Genomic DNA, 26,033 nt, shown 5'->3' with positions numbered 1-26,033 from the left:
ACACAGGGAGAAGAGGGCTACATAAAGATGAAGGCAAAGATTGGATTTATGCTGCCACAATTAAATGACCACCTGAGGCTACCAGAAGCTGGAAAGGGTAAAGAAGGATCCTCCCCACAAGCAGGTCCAGGAACACAGTCCTGCTGACACCTTGATGTTGGACTTCTGGCCTCCAGAATTATGAGAGAATAAATGTCTGTTATTTATTGATTGATTGATTTTGAGAGTGAGTCTTACTCTGTCATCCAGGCTGGAATGCTGTGGCACAATCTTGGCTCACTGCAACCTCCACCTTCTGGGTTCAAGTGATTCTCTTGCCTCAGCCTCTGGAGTAACTGAGATTACAGGCACCTGCCACCATGCCCTGCTAATTTTTGTATTTTAGTAGAGACAGGGTTTCACCATGTTGGTCAGGCTGGTCTGGAACGCCTGACCTCAGGTGATCCACTCACCTCAGTCTCCCAAAGTGTTGGGACTACAGGCGTGAGCCCCTGCTCCCAGGCAAATTTCTGTTATTTAAACCACTCAGTTTATGGTACTTTGTTATGGCAGGAAACGAATACTCTCTTCTCCGTGCATAATATACCTTTTTTTGGAACAGGGTCTCATTCTGTCACCCAAGCTGGAGTGCAGTGATGCAATCACGGCTCACCGCAGCCTTTGTTTCCTGAGGTGATCCTCCCGAGTAGCTGAAACCACAGACATGCGCTACCATGCCCAGCTAAATTTTTTCAAATTTTTTATACAGACAGGGTTTCACTATGTTAACAGCCCAGGCTGGTCTTGAATTCCTGGGCTCAAGTGACCCTCCCATCTCAGCCTCCCCAAATGCTGGGATTACAGGTATGAACCACCACGCCTGGCCCCACACATAGTATACTGGAGCTATACTTTATCATAGCAGAACCATACTGTTGGGATCTTTAAGGTTATCCAATAATGAGCATCCCATTTCCCCACTTAAGTTCTAATACAAATTAAAAATAAATCAAACGAATATGCTAATCACTCCCAAACACACATCTCCAACCAGGTCATTTATCTTAACTCCATATCAAAAATATTCTCAATTTCCTGTTGGACAACTCCATCTCTCATACACAGTGAATATTAAACCTCTGTTACAGTAATCACTCCAGCAAGACTCCTTTCTTCTAAACTTACCACCACTGTCTTAGTTCAAACTCTTACAGTTTCTTTTAACTTAATTAAACTGAAATTACCATCTGATTACTCTGCTTCCAAGTCTCTTCCCATCCTTTATTTCACCCAATTTATCTTCTTAAAAATTAAATCTGATAAAAAAAACCCATAAAGTAACAAGAAATATATCTAACAAAATGTGTATGAGACATTTAAGTAAACAACAATACAACTTTATTGAACCACTTGACAGAAAACCTCAATGAATGAAGAGATGTACCAAGTTTATGGATGGATTAATACAGTATTCTGCAGATTAGTTTCTAAATACATACCATTTCAATAAAAACTCTATGACATTTTTGGTGAGACCTGACAATCTAATTTCCAAGTACACGAGGAAGACAAAAGGGACAAAAATAGCCAAGATAATTGTGAAGAAAAACAAAAGATTAGCCATACCAAGCATGAAAACTAGTTCTATATCTTTGGTACTCATGCAGATTATAATTATAAATACATTACAAATATAAATTTAATTATAAATATAATTGTAAATTTTATATAAATTATATTTTATAAATTATAAAATATAATATAATTTATATTTTATAAAATAAATATAATTTTATAATTTATAAATTATATATTATATAATATATTATATAAAATATAATTTATAAAATATATGTGTGTACACATGTATATGGCCATGGTTACATAGCCATATATGTACGTATTAAAAGTAAAAACAAAAATAGAATAAGAATGATAAATTCCAAATTCAGGACAGCAGCTACCTTTAGAAAAGGAGATTGGTAAATATGATCAGAGAGAGGTAATAGTGGCCTTCAGCAGTATTTGTAAGGTTATTTCTGAAACTGCTTGATAGGTATATTACATAATTCTTTAACCTTTTTATGTCTAAAAACTTTATTTCTGAAGCTGCTTGACAAGTATATAATTCATTAACCTTTCTATGCCTAAAACTTTTATTATGAAAAAAAGTACCCTACTTTCCTTGCTTAAATTTCTGTTGGTTCACATTGCATATAAAGTCAGGCTCAACGGCTTGACACAACTGCTGATTCATTGTCCTTTTAGCCTCATCGCTCATCCCACTCAAATTCCTTCCCCTACCTCACTACCTCCCATCACACTAGATTCTATGCTCTAGCTATTCTGAGCCACTCATTATGCCTCAAAATCAGTGCCCTTCATTCCACTATATATCTTAATGATCTGAAAGGTCCTCTCACTGCTTCTCTTGGCAAACCTACCCTCCTCCAAAATCTAGATCTAACATCTAGCCCCTTGTGAAGTTCCTTTCATACCCTGGTGCACAATTCATGGCTTCCTCCTTGTATTCCCATAGCACAGTCTTAATTGATTGACACATTTACAAGTCATATGGGAATTACCTATTTGCATGTCCATCCCCACAAAGAGATCAATAATTCATTCCTAGACAGAGGCCTGTAAATTGTGGCCCATGAACCAAATTCAGCCCACCATCTGATTTTGTACAGTTCATAAGCTAAAAATGATGTTTACATTTTTAAATCGTTTTTAAAAATAAATAATGTTGTTTGACACATGAAAATTATATGAAATTTAAATTTCAGCATCCTTAAATAATATTTTATTGGGACACAGTTATTCTTATTCATTCATGTATGGTCTTTGGCTGCCTCTGCATTACAGTGGCAGAATTGAGCAGCTTCAACATTGACCGTATGGCCCACGGAGCCTAAAATAGTTTCTCTCTGGCCCTTTAGAGAAAATGTGTGCCAACCCCTCTCCTAGAAGGTGAAGACCATCTTATTGGTCTTTGTTACCAGGATCAGGTTCAGTGCCTGATATAGGACTCAGGAAATGTTTGATGAGTGAATACATGAATTAATAAATTCATTACTGGTTTAATGAAAAAAACACCCTGTGCTTTCAGGACACCTCAATTCTCAGGACTATGTGATTCAGAGTGCATCAGCTCTGGTAATTTTAGAGTTCTCAACAGGTTTTGACTTCAATAAGTATACTCTGGCTAAAGTCGTATTTGGCACAGTCTGTCAATCCAAAATTGAATTCATAATTTTAATGACTGCAGGGCTACACAAATTCCTGGCAAGATGCTCATAGGACCGGCTATTATTAGCTAATGCCTCATCTCATAATAGCTGACAGCAGCCCTCTAAGAACCAAGTCATCACCTGGAGCAAAGCAGGAAAGGGAAGATGCTGGAGGAGCTATTATAGAACCTTCCATCACTCCCTACATGAATCTTCCTGGGCTATCCAAACAAACACTGAGCCAGAATCCACCTAGACACATGGTAAGAATTTTAATTTTTTCTAACTTATTGATTACTACTTTCTTCCCATACTTTTTAGGAATGCCTTCAGGGAGGGGAAGAAAGGTAGGTTTTGGATCAATGAAACCAGTTCCTATGTACCCTGAGATATTCTGCCATCTACAATGCCAGTACTAGTCAGGCATAACTCTTCTTCTCTTGAAGGTGTTGTCAAATAACGTGAGATTTCAAAAAACACAACCTAAAGACCAACAGAAAGGTACCTGTGCAGTGGTAAGCATTCAGATTTTCTTTCGGTGAATAGGCCTATTTGATCAACAAAACCAGCGAGCTGTTGGAAAGGAATCTCTAAAGGTAAAATAGGATTGCATATATTTTTGGCAATGTAATGACTCCAAAAAGGAACTAAAGAGACAGAAAACGGGTAATAAAATGGGTCTCAGGGTTGAAACTTCATCTGATACTTTTTTTTCTGTCATTTTTCAGCTACTGAGGATTATACAAATGTCACCCCTCAGACTGGTAATATTATCACATCTTTCTTTTTAAATGGTGCTGCTCCTCAGAGAATAAATTCTTCAATCTTACTTAGTGTGATACTGCCGAAGCAGAGATCAGAATTTGTAATATATGCAGATAAGTAGCCATCGTGTCCTGTAATTTGAGGGTCATAGAAAGGCTCTCTGGACACAGATTCTAAGACAGAGTGGCATGGAGTCCATTTATCTGCCATTTTTAGTAATGTAATGCCATACCAGGAGATCCACCTGGTAGAAATGAAGAAGGCAGGAAATGGGTGAAGGAGAAGCTGTTTTGCTCACAACAGAGGCCTCAACCCATTCTTCAGGGAGCTCCAGAGCTGGCACAGACCTTCAGCTTGTCCACATGGAGGTAAGAGAGTGTTATGAAATTTTGTCCCCTCACGAAATTCATATGTTGAAGTCCAGACTTCCAGTACCTCAGAATGTGATTATTTGGAGATGGGGCCTTTAAAGGCGCAGTTAAATTAAAACAAGGCTGTATATGCTTAACCATTATCGGGGGGGCCTCATCCAATATGACTGGTGTCCTTACACGAAGCCGAAGAGACACAGGGCTGTGCTGCCAGTACCAATTTACTGTATTAGTCCATTTTCATGCTGCTGATAAAGACATACCTTAGACTGGGTAATTTATAAAGAAAAAGAGCTTTAATAAACTCACAGTTTCGGCCGGGCATGGTGGCTCACGCCTGTAATCCCAACACTTTGGGAGGCTGAGGCAGGTGGATCACCTGAGGTCAGGAGTTTGAGGCCACCCTGGCCAACATGGTGAAACCCTGTCTCTACTGAAAACACAAAAATTAGCTGTGGTGGCTCACGCCTGTGATCCCAGCTACTCGGAAGGCTGAGGCAGGAGAATCGCTTGAACCCGGGAGGTGGAGGTTGCAGTGAGCTGAGATCGCGCCACTGCCCTTCAGCCTGGGAGACAGAGCGAGACTCCATCTAAATATATATGTGTGTATGTATATAAACTCACAGTTTCATGTGACTGGGGAGGCCTCACAATCATGGCGGAAGGTGAAAGGTACGTCTTACCTGGCAGCAGACAAGAGAGAATGAGAATCAAGCAAAAGGGGAACCCCTTATAAAATCAGATATCGTCAGACTTATTCACTACCAGGAGAACATTACAGGGGAACCGCCCCCGTGATTCAATTATCTCCCACCGGGTTTCTCCCACAACACATGGGAATTGTGGGAGCTACAATTCAAAATGAGATTTTGGTCCAGACACAGCCAAACCATATCAACAGTCCACACTGAGTAAAGCCCACAGAAGGACGCAGCAAGAAGACACCATCTACAAGCCAGGGAGAGAGGCCTCAGTAGAAACCAACTCGGCCCACACTTTGATCCTGCATGTCTAGCCTCCACAACTATGAGAGAATGAATTTCTGTTGTTTAAACCTCCCAGTCTGTAGTATTTTGTTATGGCAGTGGTTGCAGACAAGACAGAGGACCAGGTTTCTGTCTATCAAAACAGGTCCTTCCCTCCTGCCTGAAATTCCATCACAAATGCCTTTATATCACCAGCAACTTACTTCCTTCATGTGCCAAAAACAACAACAAAGTATTAAGCATTTTCTGAATGTCAGGCACAATGCTATTCACTAGCAGTCAATGATGAACATGCCTTCTTGAAGGATATAGACAAAAAAGTAATTACAATATCATTTATAAGTGTCATGATGTGAGGATGAATAGTGTCTTTTGGAAGCGCAGATGAGGGGCACTTAATTCAACTTGGGTGATCAGGGAGGGCTTCCTAGGTGAGCAGGAGATGTTCAGCTTGAGTGAGGGAAGGAATCATCCAGCATGTGCAAAGGTCAGGAGGCAAGAGTTGATATTGTATTAAGTAGCAGAAGGCTAGAATGTAGAGTGAGAAAGGACAAAATGATAAGAGAAAAGGTTGAGAGGCCGGGCGCGGTGGCTCAAGCCTGTAATCCCCGCACTTTGGGAGGCTGAGGCGGGCAGATCTCCTGAGCTCAGGAGTTTGAGACCACCCTGGGCAACATGGTGAAACTCCATCTCTACTAAAATACAAAAAATTAGCCAGGTATGGTGGCATGTGCCTATAGTCCCAGCTACTTGGGAGGCTGAGGCACAAGAAACGCTTGAGCCCCGGAGGCAGAGGTTGCAGTGAATGGCGATTGCACCACTGCACTCCAGCTTGGGCTGCAGAGTGAGACTCTGTCTCAAAAATAGAAAGAAAAAAAGAAGAAGAAGAAGAAGCTGAGAGAATAAAGAGTGACTGGGCCACCAAGAAGTTTTTACTTTACATTAAGAGCTGTGTGTAGCTCTTGAGTCTTAAGCAAAGAGGTGAAATAAAATTTGTTTTACAAAGCACTGTCTGACTCCAGAATGGATGAAATGAAAGATGGATTGCAGACTGAGAATGGATTAGAGAGGATGAGTGAGGAAGTAACAGGGCAATTCCACTAGATCAGTTGAAGAAGCACGGCCACCTCTCTGAAGAACATGTCCATGAGGATATATTTCCATATCCCTTGCAATTTGAGTCATAACTAAGAGGTAGAAATTAACAGGACTTAGTGGTTGGATGGCCATTCGTGATAAAACAAAGAGTTATCTGAAAAACTGGATGGATGGGGGTGCCATTCCCAGAGAAAAGGGCAATTCAAAGCATCATCATTACCACGTTAGCTGTCATCACCATGTTTAAACCTTGCCTGTCTTTATATGTGTTTGCAAATCTGTCATCCCACTGAGCTACAGGCACCTTGAGGACAGGGAAATCATTTCCATTTCTGTTAACTGGGCACAGCATCTCCTACTGCTTGATATGTGCTACTAGAAGAAACATAGACGGTGAGGTCAAGCAGACCTGGGTTCAAATTCCAATAACATAAGCCACTAACCAAGTGACTTTGGGGCAAGTGATTTTCTTTCCTTTCTTTTTTAATTTTATTATTATTATTATTATTATTTTTGTTAAAGATTGGGTCTCACCCTATCTCTAGTAGCATGATCAAAGCTCACTGCAGCCTTGACCTCCTGGGCTCAAGCAATCCTCCCGCCTCAGCCTCCTGGGACTACAGGTGTGCACCACCACACCTAGCTAAGTTTTTGTAGAGGTATGGTCTTGCTACGTTGCCCAGACTGGTTTTAAATTCCTGGCCTCAAATGATCCTCCCGCCTCAGCCTTCCAAAGTGCTGGGGTTTTAGGCATGAGCCATTGTGCCTGGCCTAAGTGATTTACTTTCTCTGAGCCTCAGTTTCCTCAACCATGAAACAGACAGAACAATGTCTACTTTACTAGGTAGCCGTGGGGATTCAGTGAAATCATGAATAAATAAACCTAGCGTATTTATTCATTCATTCACCTTTAAGCACCTATTACGTGCCAGGTACTGTCCTAGGCTTGAGGATTTAGGAAGTGCATTCCAATAGGGGAAGAGGACAATAAACTATAAAGCTATAAACAAGATAACTTCAGACAACGATTATCAAGTACTATAAAGGCAATGAAACAGGTTGAAATAATAGAAAGTGGGAGTGAGAAGAAGTGATACTTCTTTAGACAAGACTATTGGCCAGGCGCAGTGGCTCACACCTGTAATCCTAGCACTTTGGGAGGCCAAGGTGGGCAGATCACTTGAGGTCAGGAGTTTGAGACCAGCCTCACCAACATGGCGAAACCCCACTTCTACTAAAAATACAAAAATTAGCCGGGAGTGGTGGCACGCACCTGTAATCCCAGCTACTTGGGAGGCTGAGAATCACTTGAACCTGGGAGGTGGAGGTTGCAGTGAGCTGAGATAGCACCACAGCCTGGGCGACAGAGCGAGACTTCATCTCAAACAATAAAAAAAGACTGTCATGGAACAGTTCTCTGATCAGAGCACATTCTAGCTAACACTAACTGCTGAGCAGGAGACAGGAAATTGACATGTGGAGAAAGAGCATCCCAGGTAGCAAAAACAGGAGGTGCAAAGGCGCTGAAGTTTGCACTCACTAATTGCTAGTCCCCTTCTTTCTTTCCCTTATTGAAATGAATAAAATCATTCAAATTGCAACAATTTCAATCTCAAGATTCTGTAGCAATAGGCCCTTAATCCTCAGTTATTTACATGTTGTGGTAGTGGTTCCCAGACTTGCCTGGACCCTACTTTCTGAAGATTCTAATTTGGTATGTGACAGGCCTAGGCTTACACCATTTTAATAAGCTTTCCAGCTGATTCTAAAGTTTGAGAGCCATTGTGTTAGAGAAAGGACTGTGGGTCCCAATTTTAAAATGTACCAGGCCAGGTGTGGTAGCTCACACCTGTAAGTAATGCCAACATTTTGGGAGGCCAAGGCAGGAGGATCACTTGAGCCCAAGAGTTCGAGACAAGCCTGGGCAATATAGCAAGACCCCATTTCTACATATAAAATTTAAAAATTTTTTTATTAAAAAAATGTTTTTTGATTTAAAAAAATAGCTGGGCATTGTGGTATACACTTATAGTCTCAGCTACTCAGGAGGCTGAAGTGGGAAGATCGCATGACCCCAGGAGTTCGAGGTTGCAGTGAGCCAAGATTGTGCCACTGCACTCAGCCTAGGCAATAGAGTGAGATTCTGTCACTGAAATTTTTCAAAATATATTATGTTCCTTATAAAAATGTCCTTCTTGGAGCTCGAAATTTGATTCTTTGTTGGTTTAACAGCTCAACTGGCTATATTCAGAGTTTCATGCCTTGCTCAATTAGGAAGCAAGTCAGCTTAGCTCCAAGATAGGGGAAGAAATGTGGCCATGTTTTTGGCACCTTTTAATTGGAGATAAATGCTAACATTTTGGAGAAAATCCAAAGAGCAATTAAGAGGAGACAAGAACCAGCAAAATTATAAAACTGGTAAGTATTGTTTCCAAAAGCTGAACATACTCTGCTGCATAAGGATGGGGAAAAAGATGAAGTGTCCAAAGAGAGGTTTATAAATGCCAAAAAAAACAAAAAGCCTCTAGAGGAGAAAAGTGTTTGCGTTTACCGAGTATAAGCTTCTTGTTTTAAGCAGCTAAAATGTCAAGTTACAATAGAGGGAAACATCACTATCAGCCATTAAAACATAATTTTAAGCTGGGCACGGTGGCTCATGCTTGTAATCCCAGCACTTTGGGAGGCCGAGGTGGGTGGATCACTTGAGGCCAGGAGTTTGAGACCAGCCTGGCCAATATGGTGAAACCTCATCTCTGCTAAAAATAGAAAAATCAGCCGGGTGTTGTGGCGGGCATCTGTAATCCCAGCTACTTGGGAGGCTGAGGCAGGAGAATCACTTGAACCCGAGAGACAGGGGTTGCCGTGAGCTGAGATCGCACCACTGTACTCCAGCCTGGGCAACAGAGCAAGACTCTGTCTCAAAAAAAAAAAAAAAAAAAGAAATAATAATAATTATGAAACAGAAGCATAAATACTGCATTAAGGAAACTACTCATGTATTATTTTGTGGAATAGTGTGTTCTTGAAAAGATATGATTATAACAAACACCAAAATAGGAAGAAACTAGACGTGAAGGAGTGGAGCACTCCCTAAAGGTCAAAATGGAAGGGATAGGACAGAGGGAGGATGAGGAAGAGGTGGTCCTAAGGTAGAAAAATGCAATGCCACTTCCTATGGCTCAGCCAAGCAAGCAACTGGGTTGGACCAACGAGACTCCAGGTAGTAGCTCCCTGAGCAGTTGATGGCAATACTGAGAGAAAGTTCAAAGGAAGAGGCAATGGCAGCCTGGAGTCACAGGGTGTTAGTGGAAGGAGAAAGCCTCCTAAGCAAGATCGTGTGGCACTAGGCAGCAGAGGCTACAGGGGTAGAGGGAGGCAGGCAGGGGTTATCTCCACAGTGACCTGAGCGTTAAGTCAGGTCCTGCTAGGAAGGAGAGGTGGTCATGAGGGATCCCAAAGAGTTTCACACAGACTCACCCCACACAGTCATACACACATTCACAAATGCATATCACCACGCCCACATGCTCACACACACACAGTTACATACACATACACACCCCACATGCACACACACACACATACACACACTCATGTACACACTAGGCTACAAGGCAGAATTTTAAGGCATTGCTGGCAATTCCACTAGCTGGACCGCTTGGAGCCTTAAAATCATTGTTAATCACCTTTTTCTGTAACTATTTTGAAGATTCAAGCAAGAGGCCAAGGAAATACCTGTTACTGTATAAACGACACTTTGAGGGAAAAAAATAATGACTCAATCAGAAATGCATTATCTCAATTTTAATTCATCTCCAATTGGTTAGGATCTCAAAACTTTTGTCTTTAAAAGTCACTCCTAAAACAAGCCAAACCACCACTTAAACTCAGAAGAGAAAGAATAAATGGCTGTGTAATCTGTACAGGTTCCTTCTGAAGCAGTGATGAAGGAAGAGATAGCCAGGGCCTGAGCTGGCCTAGAAGTCAGACACAGTCTCCTTGGTAAGGACCTAATCCTGTGATAACTGGATAACAGGAAGAATTGTAAAAAACAATTTATTTTTTATCGCTGTACATCCTTCTGTGAAGTTAAGACTGTACTTATGACATGAGTAACACCTTAACTCCCAGAAATCTTTATTGAAGGACTCTATGTATTATTCCCTGGGAATCTCTGCCCTCCTGAAGCTTGTGTTCTCCTGGGGGAGAGAGGAAGACAAAAAGAGATAATAATTAAATGGATAAGAAAAATATACAATATGTCAGATGGGGATAAGTTCTATGATTAAAAAAATATATTCAGAGTGGTTGGGTTGAAAGGAGGAGAAAAAGACGTAGTTGTTATTTTCTTGTTTTTTTGTTTTTTGTTTGTTTTTTGGGGGTTTTCTGTTTGTTTTCTTTCTTTTTGTTTTTGTTTTTGTTTTTTTTGCAGTTGCAAGATTTAATAGAGTGAAAACTGAGCTCCCATACAATGGGAGGGGACCCAAAGGGAGTTGCCGCTCCCTGCTTGAATGTCTGGGTTTATATCCCATTCATTGTCCCTCCCCCTGTGCTCTCAGGCGATGTATGATTTGACTATTTCTTTACCTCCTGCTTTAGTCTAATTTGTATTTTAGTGAACCCTTTTTACTATCTGATTGGTTGGGTGTGAGCTGAGTTACAAGCCCCATGTTTAAAAGTAGGTGCAGTCACCTTCCCCAGCTAGGCTTAGGAATTCTTAGTCGGCCTAAGAAATCCAGCTAGTCCTGTCTCTCAGTCCCCCCTCTCAACAGGAAAATCCAAGTGCTGTTGGGGAGGTTGACTGATGACTGCTCTTAACTGCTTCCTGCTGAATTGGGGCATAATAGGGGTCACGCAGTTGAGATTTCCTCGGGAGGGGTGCCTTCGATGTCATCAACATCAGAGCATGGGCTAGCAGGCTGGTCCAGGGGTCCACGGTAGATCTTAGTCATGTGCTACATCCGGGGCTCCAGTTGAAGAACCATTTGTAGTTTTACAGCTTCGATTCTGAAAGAGACAAACTTAACAAGGAGGTTAAAGATACAGGGATTGAAACGTACGGCCTGAAGTGTTGGGGATTACTTCTTTGGCACATTTCACAGGCCTTGACTATCTGCTTGACAGTTTTGAAAAGGCCTGGTCCCGTAAATAATAATTTGGCCATCTGATGGGTGCTATCAATGCCTAAGTGAAAGGTTCGGTGAAGGGTTTTAAGTAATTTCCATTGGTTAGCTTCAGGCAAAAGTATTTTTCCTTCTTTGGTGGCTAGCCATCCTGAGGGGAGGAAACTATGTCCTCGTGAGGTTCCCCATTCTATTTCTTCTGCTGAGTACTGGGGCTTGGTTTCCTGGAGGGGATTACCCCATACTAGTGTTCCTTCTATAAGCATTTCTAATGGAGGGTCTTGCCTTGCGGCTCTTTTGGCTTCAATATCCGCTTGGTGGTTCCCTTCTATTTCCCTTTCCTTTCCTTTCTGATGGCCCCGGCAACTTAAGACTGCCACCTCTTCAGGTTTCTGTACAGCCAATGATAATCTCCTAATGACTTCCTGATGTTTGATAGGTGTTCCCTCGGAAGTTAGAAATTCCCTTTCTCCCCATATTGCTACGTGGGCATGGAGGACTAAGTAAGCATACTTAGAGTCCGTATATATATTTACCCTTTTTCCTTCTCCTAATTCTAATATATAATGGCCCCTGCTTTTACTAGGATATCTCTCCCTAACAAAGGAGTGGGGCTTTCAGGCATAATTAGAAAGGCATGTGAAGAGAGTAAGTTCCCCAGTCACAACTTAGTGGCTAGGAGAAGTATCTAGTGACTACCTGTTCTAGGACCCCTTGGATAGTGACAGATCTGGAGGACATTTGTCCAGGACGGGAAAGTAAGACTGAGAAGGCCACGCCAGTGTCCAGAAGGCAGTTAACCTCCTGGCCTTCAATGGTCAAGCATACTCGGGGCTCTGTGAGGGTGATGTAATGGGCTGGTGCTTGCCGTGGGCACCTTCAGCCCTGCTGCTGGATCATCTGGTTAGTGACTTCTGACTCAGAGAACCTTCATCCCTGGGGCAGTGGGCCTTCTAGTGATTACCTTGACATAAGGAGAAAGGGTGAGGGGGTGGCTTATTTCTATTTGGACAATCTTTTTTAAAAGGACCTGTCCTTGTAGACCACACTGGAAGCAAGCCCCATTAGGCATTCCTTTCGCCCAGCCTTTCCCTTTTCCAGAGCCTCCAAAGTCTGCTTGCCTGAGGGCCATGACTAAAGTGGTGGCCTTCTTTTTTTTTTTTTTTTTAATCCCGTTTGTCCTGTTCCGCCTGCTCCTCCTGATCTCTATTACAAAAAACTGAGGTTGCCAAGTTCAATAGGGTTTCTAAGTTTTGCTCCGGGCCTAAGACGGACTGTTGAAGTTTTTTTCTAATGTCTGCAGCTGAGTGAGTGATAAACTTATCCTTTAAGATTAGTTGGCCTTCAATAGAGTCAAGTGACAGATGTATGCTTTCTCAATGCCTCCCTTAGTCTCTCCAGAAAGGCTGTAGGATTTTCTTCCTTTCCCTGTGTTATAGTGGACATCACTGAGTAATTCCTAGGCTTCTTCCTAGTTTGCCTTAGTCCTTTTAGCACGAAAGTTAGCAAATGTCTGTGGCACTAATCTCCGTGTTCTGATTCTGCACCCCAATGAGGGTTTACACTGGGAACTGCCTGCTGGCCTGTGGGGAATTTCCTCTTTCCTCTTTCCTCTGTTGTCATCCTATCATTGACCTGAGATACCAGAGATCGCCAAACTCTGGGGCTGCAGTTATGGCGGCATTTCTCTCATTTGGGGTTAGTGTCTGATTTAGCAGTAACATTATATCTCTCCATGTCAGATCAAAGGATTGTCCTAACCCTTGTAAAATATCAATATAGCCATCAGGGTTATCTGAGAATTTACCTAGGTCTATTTTAATTTGCTTCAAGTCTGACAGGGTAAAAGGTACATACACTCTGACTGCGCCGAATTCTCCAGAATACATCTTAGGGGCATTTTTGCCTTGAGGGGAATGTTTCCCATCTGAAAAAAAGAACATAGGGATGCCAGCACCCCTAATCATTTTCCGATTAACATTAGTCCTAGATTGTCCTCTATGGTCCTAATGCTTATTCCTTTCCATGGTGCATAACCACCCATGGACCTCTGGTTATCGGATTAGTTACGCTCACCGATGTAGCAGTTCTGCACCCCTTTTCCAGCCTTTCTTGACCACAAAGAAAGGGGTCCAGGCTGCTGGATTCTAGTAGTCCTTTACCAGCGTGCCCAACATTGCCTTTGTGCTCGGGGTGAGTCCTAGAGCTGGGCTGGGTTCCTGAGTATTTCATAACAACCCAGCTGCCCCATCAAGATGCATTCCCATAAACAACAGTTCTTATACAAATTCGTTTCAGAGAGTGTGCAGGTAACATTTTGAGTTAGAATTGAGATAGAGTCTTTTTGATTCTGTAAGTACTTTAAGGCTTGGTTGAGTCCAAACAGCTTGCACGTTTGAGCTGACCAATTATTAGGCAAATTTCCTAACTCTGCTTTTAGAAGAGTTTCCCTATCAATTACTGAATAACCATTGTGTTTTTTCCTCAATCACCTGGGAGGAGCTGTCCTGAAGGGAGTTCCTCCTCTGTCTGGTCGGACCTTTGTATGGTAATTAAGATTTAAATCCCCTGTTAGGAAATCTGCTGGGTTAAGGGAATTTTCAGTGGTTAACGTTAAGTCATCTCTTTCTAACAGAATATCCCCATACTTTAAGATTTTTGAGTTAGTAAGCTACCTTTTTGCTTTTTTGACTTAGGATAGTTCTGAACTGGTGAGGTGTCCTCACAATGAGGTTTCCTCTAAAGGTTATTTTTCTGCTTTCTTCTGTTAGCAAAGCAGTTGCTGCTACAGAGTGAATGCATTTGGGCCATCCGCAGGTTACTGGGTTAAGGATTTTTGATAGGAAGGCTACAGGTTGTCAGTGGTCTCAGTGTTTTCAGGCTATGCCCTTGTTTACACTGACAACAAGGTAGTATTGGAGTGTTATAGGGTCACGGAGAAGACCTTCAATTACTAATTATAGGTTTTAAATTTACCCTGGCTTTTAAAGGAATAGGGCACACTGTTTTTTTCTTTACTACTTCTCTTTTTTTTTCTTTCTCTCTGCCTCTCTTTCCTCCTTCTCTCTCTCTCTGCCTTGACTTACTCAATTCGCTTTCATCCTGATCTATTAGGTTGCTGTAGACCCAGTTCCAGCTGTTAAAATACTGGGTCATCCGTTCTAAGGCCCTGGCAAGGGTGGTGGGGAATGGGTCCCACATAACTGCCCATGTCAAGAGCTATATGCCTAAATTGGGAGGGACACCAGGAACAAGACTCCCTGGGTTCATAGCCCAGATGCCTAAGGATGCAGCATAGAGCTTCCTTAGATCCCTTTGGAGATACAACTTGCTAGAGGAAATGAAAGTCTGAACCATTAGTACCTAGGAGGCAGGGATCGGAGGAAGTAGATTCAGAGGTAAGGAGAATTTTGGGCTACGCTTTCAAGAAAGTCGTGGTAGGGACCCAGGAGATGTGGGTCAGAAGGAAAGGTAGGGGCGCACGCATGGGCGACTGTTGAGTAGAGACTTCTGGCTGTGCCATGATCTCAAGCGGCTAATGCTGGGAGTTCGGAATGATAGCTTTCTGCCTGTAGTTGACCCTTGGCTTCCCCAGGAAAACTGTGAAGGCAGAAACTGTTTCCAGGCAGACCAACACTCCCAACCCAGAAGGGTTGGGGATTGTTAGAAAGCCCTTTCCCAGGAAGCCTCACACCTGAGTCTTTAGTCCCACGGCCACACTAATGGTTTTTAACCGGCCAACAGGTGCCTGGTATTTTCCTCCAATTCTAAGGAAGGATAGGACAGAATAGCAAGTGAAAGTGGTCTGATATTACTCACCGTTTTGGAGAATTCCCATATGGTTGTCACCAAATGTTTTGGGCAGGTCTTTGTTCTTAGAGCTCCCAAGATGTGGTGGGCCACTCCCAAGATGGCAGCGAGCCTTTTGTTCCCTGACCTGGGTTCCTAGCCTCACGGATTCCAAGGAATGGAACCTTGGGCCATGCGGTGAGTTTTACAGCTCTATTAGAAGCCGTGGGTCATGGAAGGGAACCGTGGAACTGAGTGACTAGTGTTCAGCTCGATTAGGACAAACCCGGGCATTTAGCTGTGCAGGAACAATGGCAAGCCTTTAGCCCAATTGGGAGCGGCAATGGGCACCTCGCTGGATCAGGAGAGCAACAGACACCCTGCCGGATCTGGAGGGGTGGAAGTCAGCGGCAAGTCTGCGATGGCAGCAAACAGCAGTGGTGGACGGCGAGTGAAAGCTTAGCTCAAGCTGTAACAAACACGGACCAGAAGAGTATGCAGTTGCAAGATTTAATAGAGTGAAAACAAAGCTCCCATACAATGGGAGGGGACCCAAAGGGCGTTGGCCAAGACATAATTTTAAACAAGGTTACAGGGATGAAGTCACCTATCTTGAAAAAACAGGTCTCTTGGGTATACAATGCTAGGTTGACAATTCTTTCCCTTCAGCACTTAAAATATATTGTCATCCTTGACTTCTTAATACTTGAGAAAAAGAGCATCCTTCCATGCCTCTTGATGAACCACCAAGGAGATCCACAGCAGTTGTGATGGGGCCCCAGCATGAGAAGACCCTGTACTCAAGTTTCCTAGGAAACTAGAAAACTGACTTCTTGTGTTGTCAGGAGCAATGGCACACACATGGCACTTGGGAGAACAAGCATCTGGGCAAGAAGCATGAAACCTTTAGCCTGACTCCAGAATTCTGGTTCTAATAGTGAAGGAAGTTACCTGAAATATACATATTTTTTCTTTTGTTATAGAGATTTTTTCTTTCAATCTTTCTCTGTCCTTAACTTTTAGGTGTGTCTCTAAAAATAGCATATCATTGTATTTTTTAAATACAGTTTGAGCACTGTTTAACTGAAGAAGTTCATTTACCTTTACTGTGATTTCTGATATAGTTAAATTACTTCCAACATCTTATATGAGTAGGGTAAACAAAAAGTACCAAATAAGATTTAAATTAATACATTTATTATACATTTATATACACACGTGTGTGTGTGTTTATGTGTATATTTTCTTCTTTTTTTTTAATTCCTGGGGATTAATTAAGGTTCTTTACCAATTTATTTTTCCCTTGGACTGATTTGAAAACAAACATTCTGCAGTCACATGCTTTACAATATTTCAGTCAATGACAGACTGCATATAAGACAGTGATCCCATAAGATTATAATGGAGGTGAAAAATTCCCATTGCCTAGTAACATTATAGCCAACGTCAGAGCACATTTTTAAATATAAATTTAATGTAGCCTAAGTATACATTTATAAAGCCTTTGGTAGTGTACAGTAATGTCCAAGCCTTCACATTCACTCACCACCCACTCACTGACTCATCCAGAGCAACTTCCACTCCGGCAAGCTCCATTCATGACAAGTGCCTGATATAGTGTGGATGTTTGTCCCCTCCGAATCTCATGATGAAATGTAATCCCCAGTGTTCAAGGTGGGGACTGGTGGGACTTGTTTGGGTCATGGGGTCAGATCCTTCATGAATGACTTGGTGCTGCTCTCATGATAATGAGTGAGTTCTCACTCTGAGTTCATGCAAGATCTGGTGGTTTAAAAGAGTGTGGCGCCTCCCTGCTGTCTCTCTCTCTCGCTCCCTGTCTCACCATGCAATATGCCAGCTTCCCATTGGCCTTCTACCATGATTTCTGAAGCTCTCACCAGAAACTGAGCAAATGCCAGTGCCATGCTTCCTGGATAGCCTGAGGAACTGTGAGTCAATTAAACCTCTTTTCTTTATAAATTAACCAGCCTCAGGTGTTCCTTTATAGCAATGCAAACAGACTAACACACGCCCTATTAGAGGTGTACCATTTTCTATCTTTTATACTATATTTTTTACTGTACCTTTTCTATGTTTAGGTATCTTGGCTTTTTTTTTTTCTTTTCTTTTTTGTTTAATACGAAGCCTCGCTCTGTCGCCCAGGCTGGAGTGCAGTGGCATGATCTGCAACCTCAGCTTTCCGGGTTCAAGCATTTCTTCTGCCTTGGCCTCCTGAATAGCTGAGATAGCAGGTGCCCACTACCACACCTGGCTAATTTTTGTATTTTTAGTAGAGACAGGATTTCACCATGTTAGCCAGGCTTGTCTTGAACTCCTGAACTTAGGCTATCCGCTTGCCTTGGCCTCCCAAAGTAGATAGCTTGGCTCTTTCTTCTGAAGCTGTTGTCCATCTTCTTGAGGTATATCTTTTAGAAATTCCTTAGTGACAATCTGTTGGTGATAAACTCTCAGCTTTTATTTATCAGAAAAATCTGTATTTCAGTCTTCTTATTGAAAAAGTTTTACTGGGTGTACAATTCTACATTGATGCTATTTTCCTTCAGCACTTTAAAAATATTGTTTCCTTCTTTGCTGGTTTCTATTTTTGCTCTTGATACCTCTACTGACAGTATAATTTTGTTCTTATTGGGTAATACATTTTTAACATTTTTTTCTTTGTCTTTGATGGTTTGCAATTTTATTACCATATGTCTAATTGCAGATTTTCTTTTATTTAACATTGCCAGAAATTTGCCTTTTCAATGAGCCAGCTTTTAACTTTGTTGATACTCACTATTGTTTCTTCATTTTCTGTTTCATTACTTTTCTCTTTATTATTTCCTTTCTTAAATGTTCAGCTTTTCCTTTTAAGGCTAAAAATTTCTCATGAAATACCTCTTTTGTTGTATACTTAAATTTTGATGTGTAGTATTATTACCATTCTATTTTTAATATTTTCGAATTTATGCTTTCTTCTTTTAATTCACTGGGTATTTAGAATTTTATTTTTTTAATTTCCAAACACACAAAATTGTTATCTTTTCTGTCGATTTTTACCTTAATTGCACTAGAGTCAAAATAGGTGATCTCTGAGACTTGTTGAGATGAGTTTTATGGCTCATTCATGGTCAATTTTTGTATATGTTCCAGGTGTACTGGTAAAAAATATATTTATCCTCCAAATTTTAGATGCAAGGTTTTATGTTATATTATAGTATTATTGGTTCTAGTAGTAGTATTGAAATCACTCATGTCCTTATTGATTTACAATCTTTTGATCTTCAATAATTGAGAAAAGTCTGTGATATAGTTTGGAGATTTGTCCCAGCCCAAATCTTTTTTTTTTTTTTTGAGCCAGAGTCTCATCCTGTCACCCAGGATGGAGTGCAGTGCAGTGGCACAATCTCGGCTCACTGCAACCTCTGCCTCCTTGGTTCAAGTGATTCTTCTGCCTCAGCCTCCTGAGTAGCTGGGACTATGGGGGCATGCCACAACACCCAGCTAATTTTTATATTTTTAGTAGAGACGGGGTTTCACCATGTTGGCCAGGCTGGTCTCGAACTCCTGACCTCATGATCCACCCACCTCAGCCTCCCAAAGTGCTGGGATTATAGGCATGAGCCACCGTGCCCGGCCCCCACCCAAATCTTATGTTGATTGTCATCCCCAGTGTTGGAGGCGGGGCCTGGTGGGAGGTATTTGGATCGTGGGGATGGATCCCTCATGAATGGCTTGGGCCATCCCCTTGGTGATCACTGAGCTCTCACGCTGAGTTCACTCGGGACCTGGTCGTTTGAAAGTGTGTGGCACCTTCCTCCAGCTCTCCCTCTCTTGCCTCTGCATTTGCCATGTGAGATGCCTACCCCACTTCACCTTCCACCATGACTGTGAACTTCCTGAGGCTCCACAGAAGCTGAGCAGATGCCGCTATGCTTCCTGTAAAGCAGGGGCGTCCAATCTTTGGGCTTTCATAGGCCACATTGGAAGAATTGTCTTGGGCCAGGCGTACAATACACTAAGACTAACGATAGCTGATGAGCTTTTAAAAAATCGCAAAAAAGTCTCATAATGTTTTAAGAAAGTTTATGAATTTGTGTTGGGCCACATTGAAAGCTGTCCTGGGCCACATGAGGCCTGTGGGCCACAGGTTGGACAAGCTTGCCTTACAGCCTGCAGAACTGTGAGCCAATTAAACCTCTTTTCTTTATAAATTACCCAGTCTCCAGTATTTCTTTATAGCAATGCAAGAATGACTTAATACAGTGTGTTAAAAATATTGAACTACGAGAGTGGATTTGTCTATTTTTCCTAATGGTTCTGTCCATCTTCCTTGGTATATCACAAAGCTCTGTTATTAAGTACACACAAGTATTCTCTCTTCCTGCTAAATATGATGTTTTATTATTATGAAGTGGCCCTCTTTACTACGTCTAGTAGTGTTCTGCTCTAACATTGGAATTTTCTGCGTTAAACTACAGCACAGCCATGCTCGTGTTAGTCCTAAAATCCAGCCTCTAGACATACCATGGGGGGCACACCCATAAGAAGACTTTCATTTGTATGACGGAGGATTACACAGTAGTTGTCCAATGGTGGTCCCTGAACCAATTCTACTTCAGGATTCTCGGGATTCAGGATTCTCAGCTCAATCAGAACAAATATGTAGCAGTTTTCCTCTTTTTATTGGTAATTTTAATGACTCTGCTGTGTGGAACTCTCCCCCTCGGTGCCCTAGGAGCAGCCGGAGAGGAAAACCGAAAGCTAATCAGTTGGAGATACAGACCCTTCAGGTAATTTGAGCCCAGCTGAGGGGTTGTCGTTTCACCCAGCCGTGCAAATGGTGCGAATGTGTCCTGTTGAGTCGCTCTGACTTCCGTCACTGTCCAGGTGGAGGCCCCTCTGCGAAGCAGCGCGGGTCGCAGGCCGCCCTCTGGTGCCCTCGCCTTCGCCTCACCTGTTCTTCCTCCCTTTCCTGCGGGTCCCAGCCGCTGGTGCCCTCTGGTGGCAACGCGGCTGACCTTGTCATGTGACACGCAGGGGGCGTCGTGAGCCTCCTGGCTTTTGCCTCGCGTCCTCCGGAGGGGTAGGACCCCTCAGGCAGTGCGGCCACCTCCGCCCCCTCCCTCCCTGCGAAAGGGTCGAGCTCCTGCTTCGCTCTGCAGAGCCGCGCCGCGAGTCCGTGGCTGACACCCTGAGCGAGTTGTCCACAGAAACCAGAGGCCATCTCGCCCCCGCCCTGCCCTCCGAAGTCCCTCTGCCTCCCACCAAGTCCCGACCCATCACCCTACGAGTACCGAGCAGCTAGGCGGAGAGCCCGCAGGACCGTAGGCCAGGCTCTGCCGGGCCTGGGGGATCCTACTGGGACTTCGTGGGTTGGCAATTAAGCCGCTGCATGCGGTGGGAGGGACGAGTGTTAATTCCCAGGTTCACAGGAAAGGCACAGGGAAGGCAGAGTGGCCACTTCATTAACTCTGTTCTGCAAAAGAAAACTCACCTGCTCTCTCTCCAGTTAACTTGCTTCCTCTCTTCTCCCCTCCCCGCCCTCTAATCTCTCTGTCTCTCTCTCTGACACACACACACACACACACACACACACACACACACACACACACACCGGAAAAGAGGGAAAACCAGTTTTGCTTTTTTTTCTCAACTGTCTCACCTGCACAAGGCCACTATATTGGTTTGCTAGGGTCACCAGAACGAAGTCAACACACTGAGGGGCTTAAACAACAAAAATTGATTCTCTCACAGCTCTGGAGACTGGAAGTCCAAGATCAAAGTGTTGGCAGGGTTGGTTTCTTCCAAGACCTCCTTCTCTGGCTTGTAGATGGCCACTTTCTTGCTATGTCCTCATATGGTCTTTTCTCTGTGCCCCAGGACCCCTGGTGTCTCCATTCGACATCTCATATTGGATTAAGGCCCACCCTAATGATCTCATTTTGCCTCAGTCACCTCTGTAAAGACCTTATCTCCAAATATGGTGACATTCTGAGATACAGGGGTTGGGGCTTCAACATATAAACTGGGGGAGGGGGAGGGGAACATAATTCAGCCCATAACAGTCACCCTATTGCCTAACCACTGGTGATGGGGAAGGAGAGGTGTAGGATCAGGAGAAGCGGAAGTTTAATGTCTTAGGTTGTTGCCGGCGTAAACACATCACATTCCTCTGTTACCCATATTTAAGCCCACTCCTTCACAAATACTGGTGTGATGCTCCCACTTAACTGCCTCAACTGGATGACAATAAACTTGTTCCTAATTGTTGAGCACTTGAAAAACAAAATGTGGGGGTCATGGGGAAATGAACCGTTCCCGTACAGTAGAAATTGCTTCTGTGTGTGCAAAGAGAGTGAGCCACAAGTACAGACAGGACGTTAAAAAGTCCCTGGAATTACCCTCACCAGAAGCGAAGAAAAAAAAATGAAGATCAAAGCCAAAGCTCCTGGAGCTGGCTGAAACCCCAAGACCACACCTTGAATATGCTGTCACATTGGAAATTTTTCTTTCACTGCCGTGAGGCTCCATGACAAACATTAATGAGAATTATAGATGCGTTTGTTCCAAGGAAGCATTTCACCGAAGCATAACTCATAGCAAGTTTAACTGCTCATCATCCCACTCCCCAGACATCCTCCAGAGTATCTAGATCTTCACTACTTTTGACTTCTTGCAAAACTACTGGAGCAAAACCAAGGTAGACAGCTTTTCTTCATGCCTATCACAGCACCATAACTGAAGAGGTTTTGTTTTCCCATTTATCCTGAGCGAATCTATTAAAACACAATAAATGGCTGTGGTGAGCCTATTTCGTGTTATCCCAATGAACTTCTGCACAGCAATGCATTTTCTAGCTCAGTGTATCTTGTGTCTTGTTTCTGTAACCACGGCCAAGAGCTACTGGCTTCCTTTACCCAGAGGATCTCCAGGACAACTGATTCCAAGCAACTGGAATCCTCACATCCTGTACCAATGGAAGGAGAAAGAGTGTTTCACATTCATTAGAGTGACTACTGTTGAAAAACCAGAAAATAATAAGTATGAGGGAACGTGGAGAAATTTAGACTCTCATGCTCTGTGCATGGGAATGTAAACCGGAGTAGCTGCTACGGAAAACAGAAGGACAGTTTCTCAAAATATTAAGAGTAGTAGTATCATATGATCTAGCAATTCCACGACTGGGTATACATCCAAAAGAACTGAAGGCTGGGTCTCAAAGAGATTATTTGTATACCCATTTTCATAGCTATATTATTCACAACAGCTAAAAGGTAGAAGCCAACTCCAGTGCCCATCAATAAATGAATGGTAAACAAAATTTGATGTGTGTTTGTTTGTGTGTGTGTGTGTATGTATGTGTGTATATATATATATATATATATATATATATATATATATAATGGAATATTATTCAGCTTTAAGAAGGAAGGAAATTCTGATACATGCCACAATACAAATGAACTTCAAGGACATTATGCTAGATGAAATAAGCCTGTCACACAAAGACAAATACTGTATGATTCCACTTATATGAGGTACTTACCGTAGTCAAAGTCAGAAAGTGGAATGGTTGTTGCCTGGGGTATGGGGATGGGGAGTTATTATTTAATGGGTACAGAGTTTCAGTTTGTCAAGATGAAAATATCTCTGTGGATGGATGGTGGTAATGTTTGCACAACCAACAGTATAAATGTACTTAACAGCTCTGTACTTAAAAATGGCTAATGTGGTAAATTTATTGGGGAAAAACAATAAATGAAGACATAAATATTTAAAATAACTTTCTTATAGAAGAGAGAAGGAATGAAGGAAAAGATGAGAATCAAGGAGGGGATGGGGCCAGGAGAGGTGGCAGTATCTATTAGGAATGTTATCTGGTAATTTTTAAAAGTTGAAAGTCACATGGGTTTTTTTTTAGCCTGCAATGAATTATCATTGTCAAAATGATTCTCTCAAAATATTGATCAACCTTTTCATAATTATGGAAAGAATGATATGTCACCCGAATATGCATCTCCAAGTATCTTTGTCTTTTCAATACAAATATTTGCATAAAGCAGTTACACAGGATTAATGAGTCTAGAGATCTAATGTACAACATGAGGACTATAGTTAATATTGTATTACAGATGGGTAATTTGCCAAAAGAGTAGATTTGAGATACTCTTAGCATACACACACACACACACACACACAAGCATGCATGTACGTGAAAGGTAACTCTATGAGATAGATGATGGATATATTAATTTGCTTGAGTACTTATTTCACTAGGTATATGTATATCAAGGTAGGTATATAAACCATCATGTTGTACACCTTAAATATATACAATTAAAACTTAGCATAAATATTAACTTATCCAAAATCATTTACATTTTAGTTCTTTTAGATCCAGCTGTATGGAATGTGCTTACGCTGCTGATCAGAACAGGCGTTCTGACATGGGGGTTGAAGGCATGACATTTTGCTCGGCCATTTGTCAATCCTATCAAAACGCTGCATCAAAATAAAGAAACACCATTTTTTTATTGCCTAGTAATATTTCAAACAAACATCCCTGACATTGCATGCACCTCACCCTCAGCCTTACGCTGCCTCTGTCTCTTTCCCCTGCCCTCACCCCCACATCAAAATAACAATATACCATTGTAAAAACAGTTTCATTTTTAAAATTAAAACTTTTCACCAGAGACGTATGGATATCCCTAATCTTCAACCCAGTGCCCCCCCATCCCATTCCTCACACTCACTCCCACCACAATGAGGGCAAGAGGCCCAAGGAAAAGTTGGGTGTCCCAAACAGGGTGAGACAGCAGGTGGCCACATTAAGGGGAAATTGTAGCAGCCTGTTTTGGTGCCCTGTGTCCCAGCCTCTTGACTCACCTCTGATTTTGGTCACAGCTGCAGTAAACAGTTCCTGCTAGTTCAGATACGCCTATGGAGCCCACCCCACACCCTCACCTTAGTCTCCACATCTTGCCTCAAATCATTCACTGAACTCCCAGGAGCCCACCAGGCCCTTACAAAACACAGTCTGGACGTACAAGACAATTAACACTCCTAGGGCAACCCCAACCAATGGATGGACAGAACTGGTGGTGGATGATGAATGCCCCAGGGTTTCATCCAACAGAGAGACAATTCTGAGAGGCTACCTACTCAGAGACCCACACTACTCAGAGATCCAGGTGGACTTGTACTTCTATCACCTGGATAACTCACCTGTATATCAGTTTTCCCTATTTCCTAATCTACCTCTCTCCACTCCCTTATTTCCTGGGGTCACCCCTCCTCCAAGCCTTTGATTCAGGCTCAACTTTCAGAAGAACTCAAACTATCTTGGTAACTTTTTTCAAAACATACATATTTAGTGTCAGTTGTTTGATTAACGGTGTTAGTTTTGAAGGCTAAGTCAAAACTAATCTACATCAAAATGACCCGGCTAGGCTGGGTGCGCTAGTTTACGCCTGTAATCCCAGCACTTTGGGAGGCCCAGGCGGGCCAGTCACTTGAGACCAGGAGTTTGAGACCAGCCTGGCCAACATGGCAAAACCCCATCTCTGCTAAAAATACAAAGAAGTAGCCAGGTGTGGTGGTGTGCACCTGTAGTCCCAGCGACTCAGGAGGCTGAGACAGGAGAATCGCTTGAACCTAGGAGGCGGAGATTGCAGTGAGCCAAGATGGTGCCATTGCACATCAGCCTGGGCAACAGAGCGAGATCCCATCTTTAAAAAAAAATCAGGTTGAAAGGCCAAAAAATTATGGACTCATATGGAAAGGTCTTATTTGTAAGATGTTAGGGGTTTGGTGTGTGTGTGTTTGTGTGTGTGTGTGTGTGTGTGTGTGTATTAAGCTAGAAAACACTAGTCATTTTCTGCAGTGCAGTATCACTATGACCTTAAGAAAAATCCAATACTCTTTTTTTTTTTTTTGAGATGGAGTCTTGCTCTGTTGCCCAGGCTGGAGTGCAGTGGCATGATCTTGGCTCACTGCAACCTCTGCCTCCCAGGTTCGAGAGATTCTTCTGCCTCAGCCTCCCGAGTAGTTGGGACTACAGGCGCCCGCCACCACAACCAGTTTGTATTTTTAGTAGAGATGGGGTTTTACCATGTTGGCCAGGATAGTCTCAATCTCTTGACCCTGTGATCCACCCACCTCAGCCTCCCAAAGTGCTGGGATTACAGGCATGAGCCACCGTGCCCGGCCTCCAATACGATTTTTAAGTTGCTCAATGATTCACATCAGCCTAGGGACATATAAAGTAAATCCCGCAGTAAGATTTTCTCTCTCACTGTGTGTGTGTGTGTTTGTGTGTGTGTGCACGTGTGTGTGTGCGTGCATGTGTGTGTGTAAAAGAGAGAGAGAGAGAGCACGTATAGATACTACTAGTGTAGGTTTAGTATTAGGGCAGGGTTTTTTAAAAAGACAACTGTAAGTTTTAGTAGAAGTCATAAAAAGAAGCAAATAATATATTGAAAGAGGACTTAAGCATTATCTCATTCTATTTTATAGGTGAGGAAGCTGAAGCCCAGAGAGGATAAGAAGCATGCTGAAAGCATCACAGAGGAATAATAGTAAAATGGGGACCAAGAAACCATTGATTTTGACTCCAAGTCCAGTGATCTTCCCATTATACCATACAACAAATTATTTCAAATGTAATAAAGAAGCCTATTATTTAAA

General features: G+C 42.5%; 1 long non-coding RNA gene across 2 annotated transcripts; it reads left to right on the top strand.

The window, feature by feature from the left end:
* The first annotated feature begins 2,804 nt into the window (after positions 1 to 2,804).
* On the top strand, positions 2,805 to 26,033 carry LOC110743037. 2 transcript variants are annotated; one of them, XR_002521429.2, is made up of 5 exons: positions 2,805 to 3,475; positions 3,659 to 3,808; positions 3,941 to 4,345; positions 20,080 to 20,134; positions 25,863 to 26,033. It is a non-coding gene; the product is annotated as an uncharacterized LOC110743037 (long non-coding RNA). The 2 variants fall into 2 exon arrangements; XR_002521430.2 differs by lacking the exon at positions 20,080 to 20,134 and having other exon boundaries at positions 2,808 to 3,475.

This window comes from Papio anubis, chromosome 6 (genome assembly GCF_008728515.1).
Source record: "Papio anubis isolate 15944 chromosome 6, Panubis1.0, whole genome shotgun sequence".
Taxonomy (NCBI): domain Eukaryota; kingdom Metazoa; phylum Chordata; class Mammalia; order Primates; family Cercopithecidae; genus Papio; species Papio anubis.
Note: the sequence above shows the minus strand (reverse complement) of the source record. Positions and strands in the feature narration are given on the sequence as shown.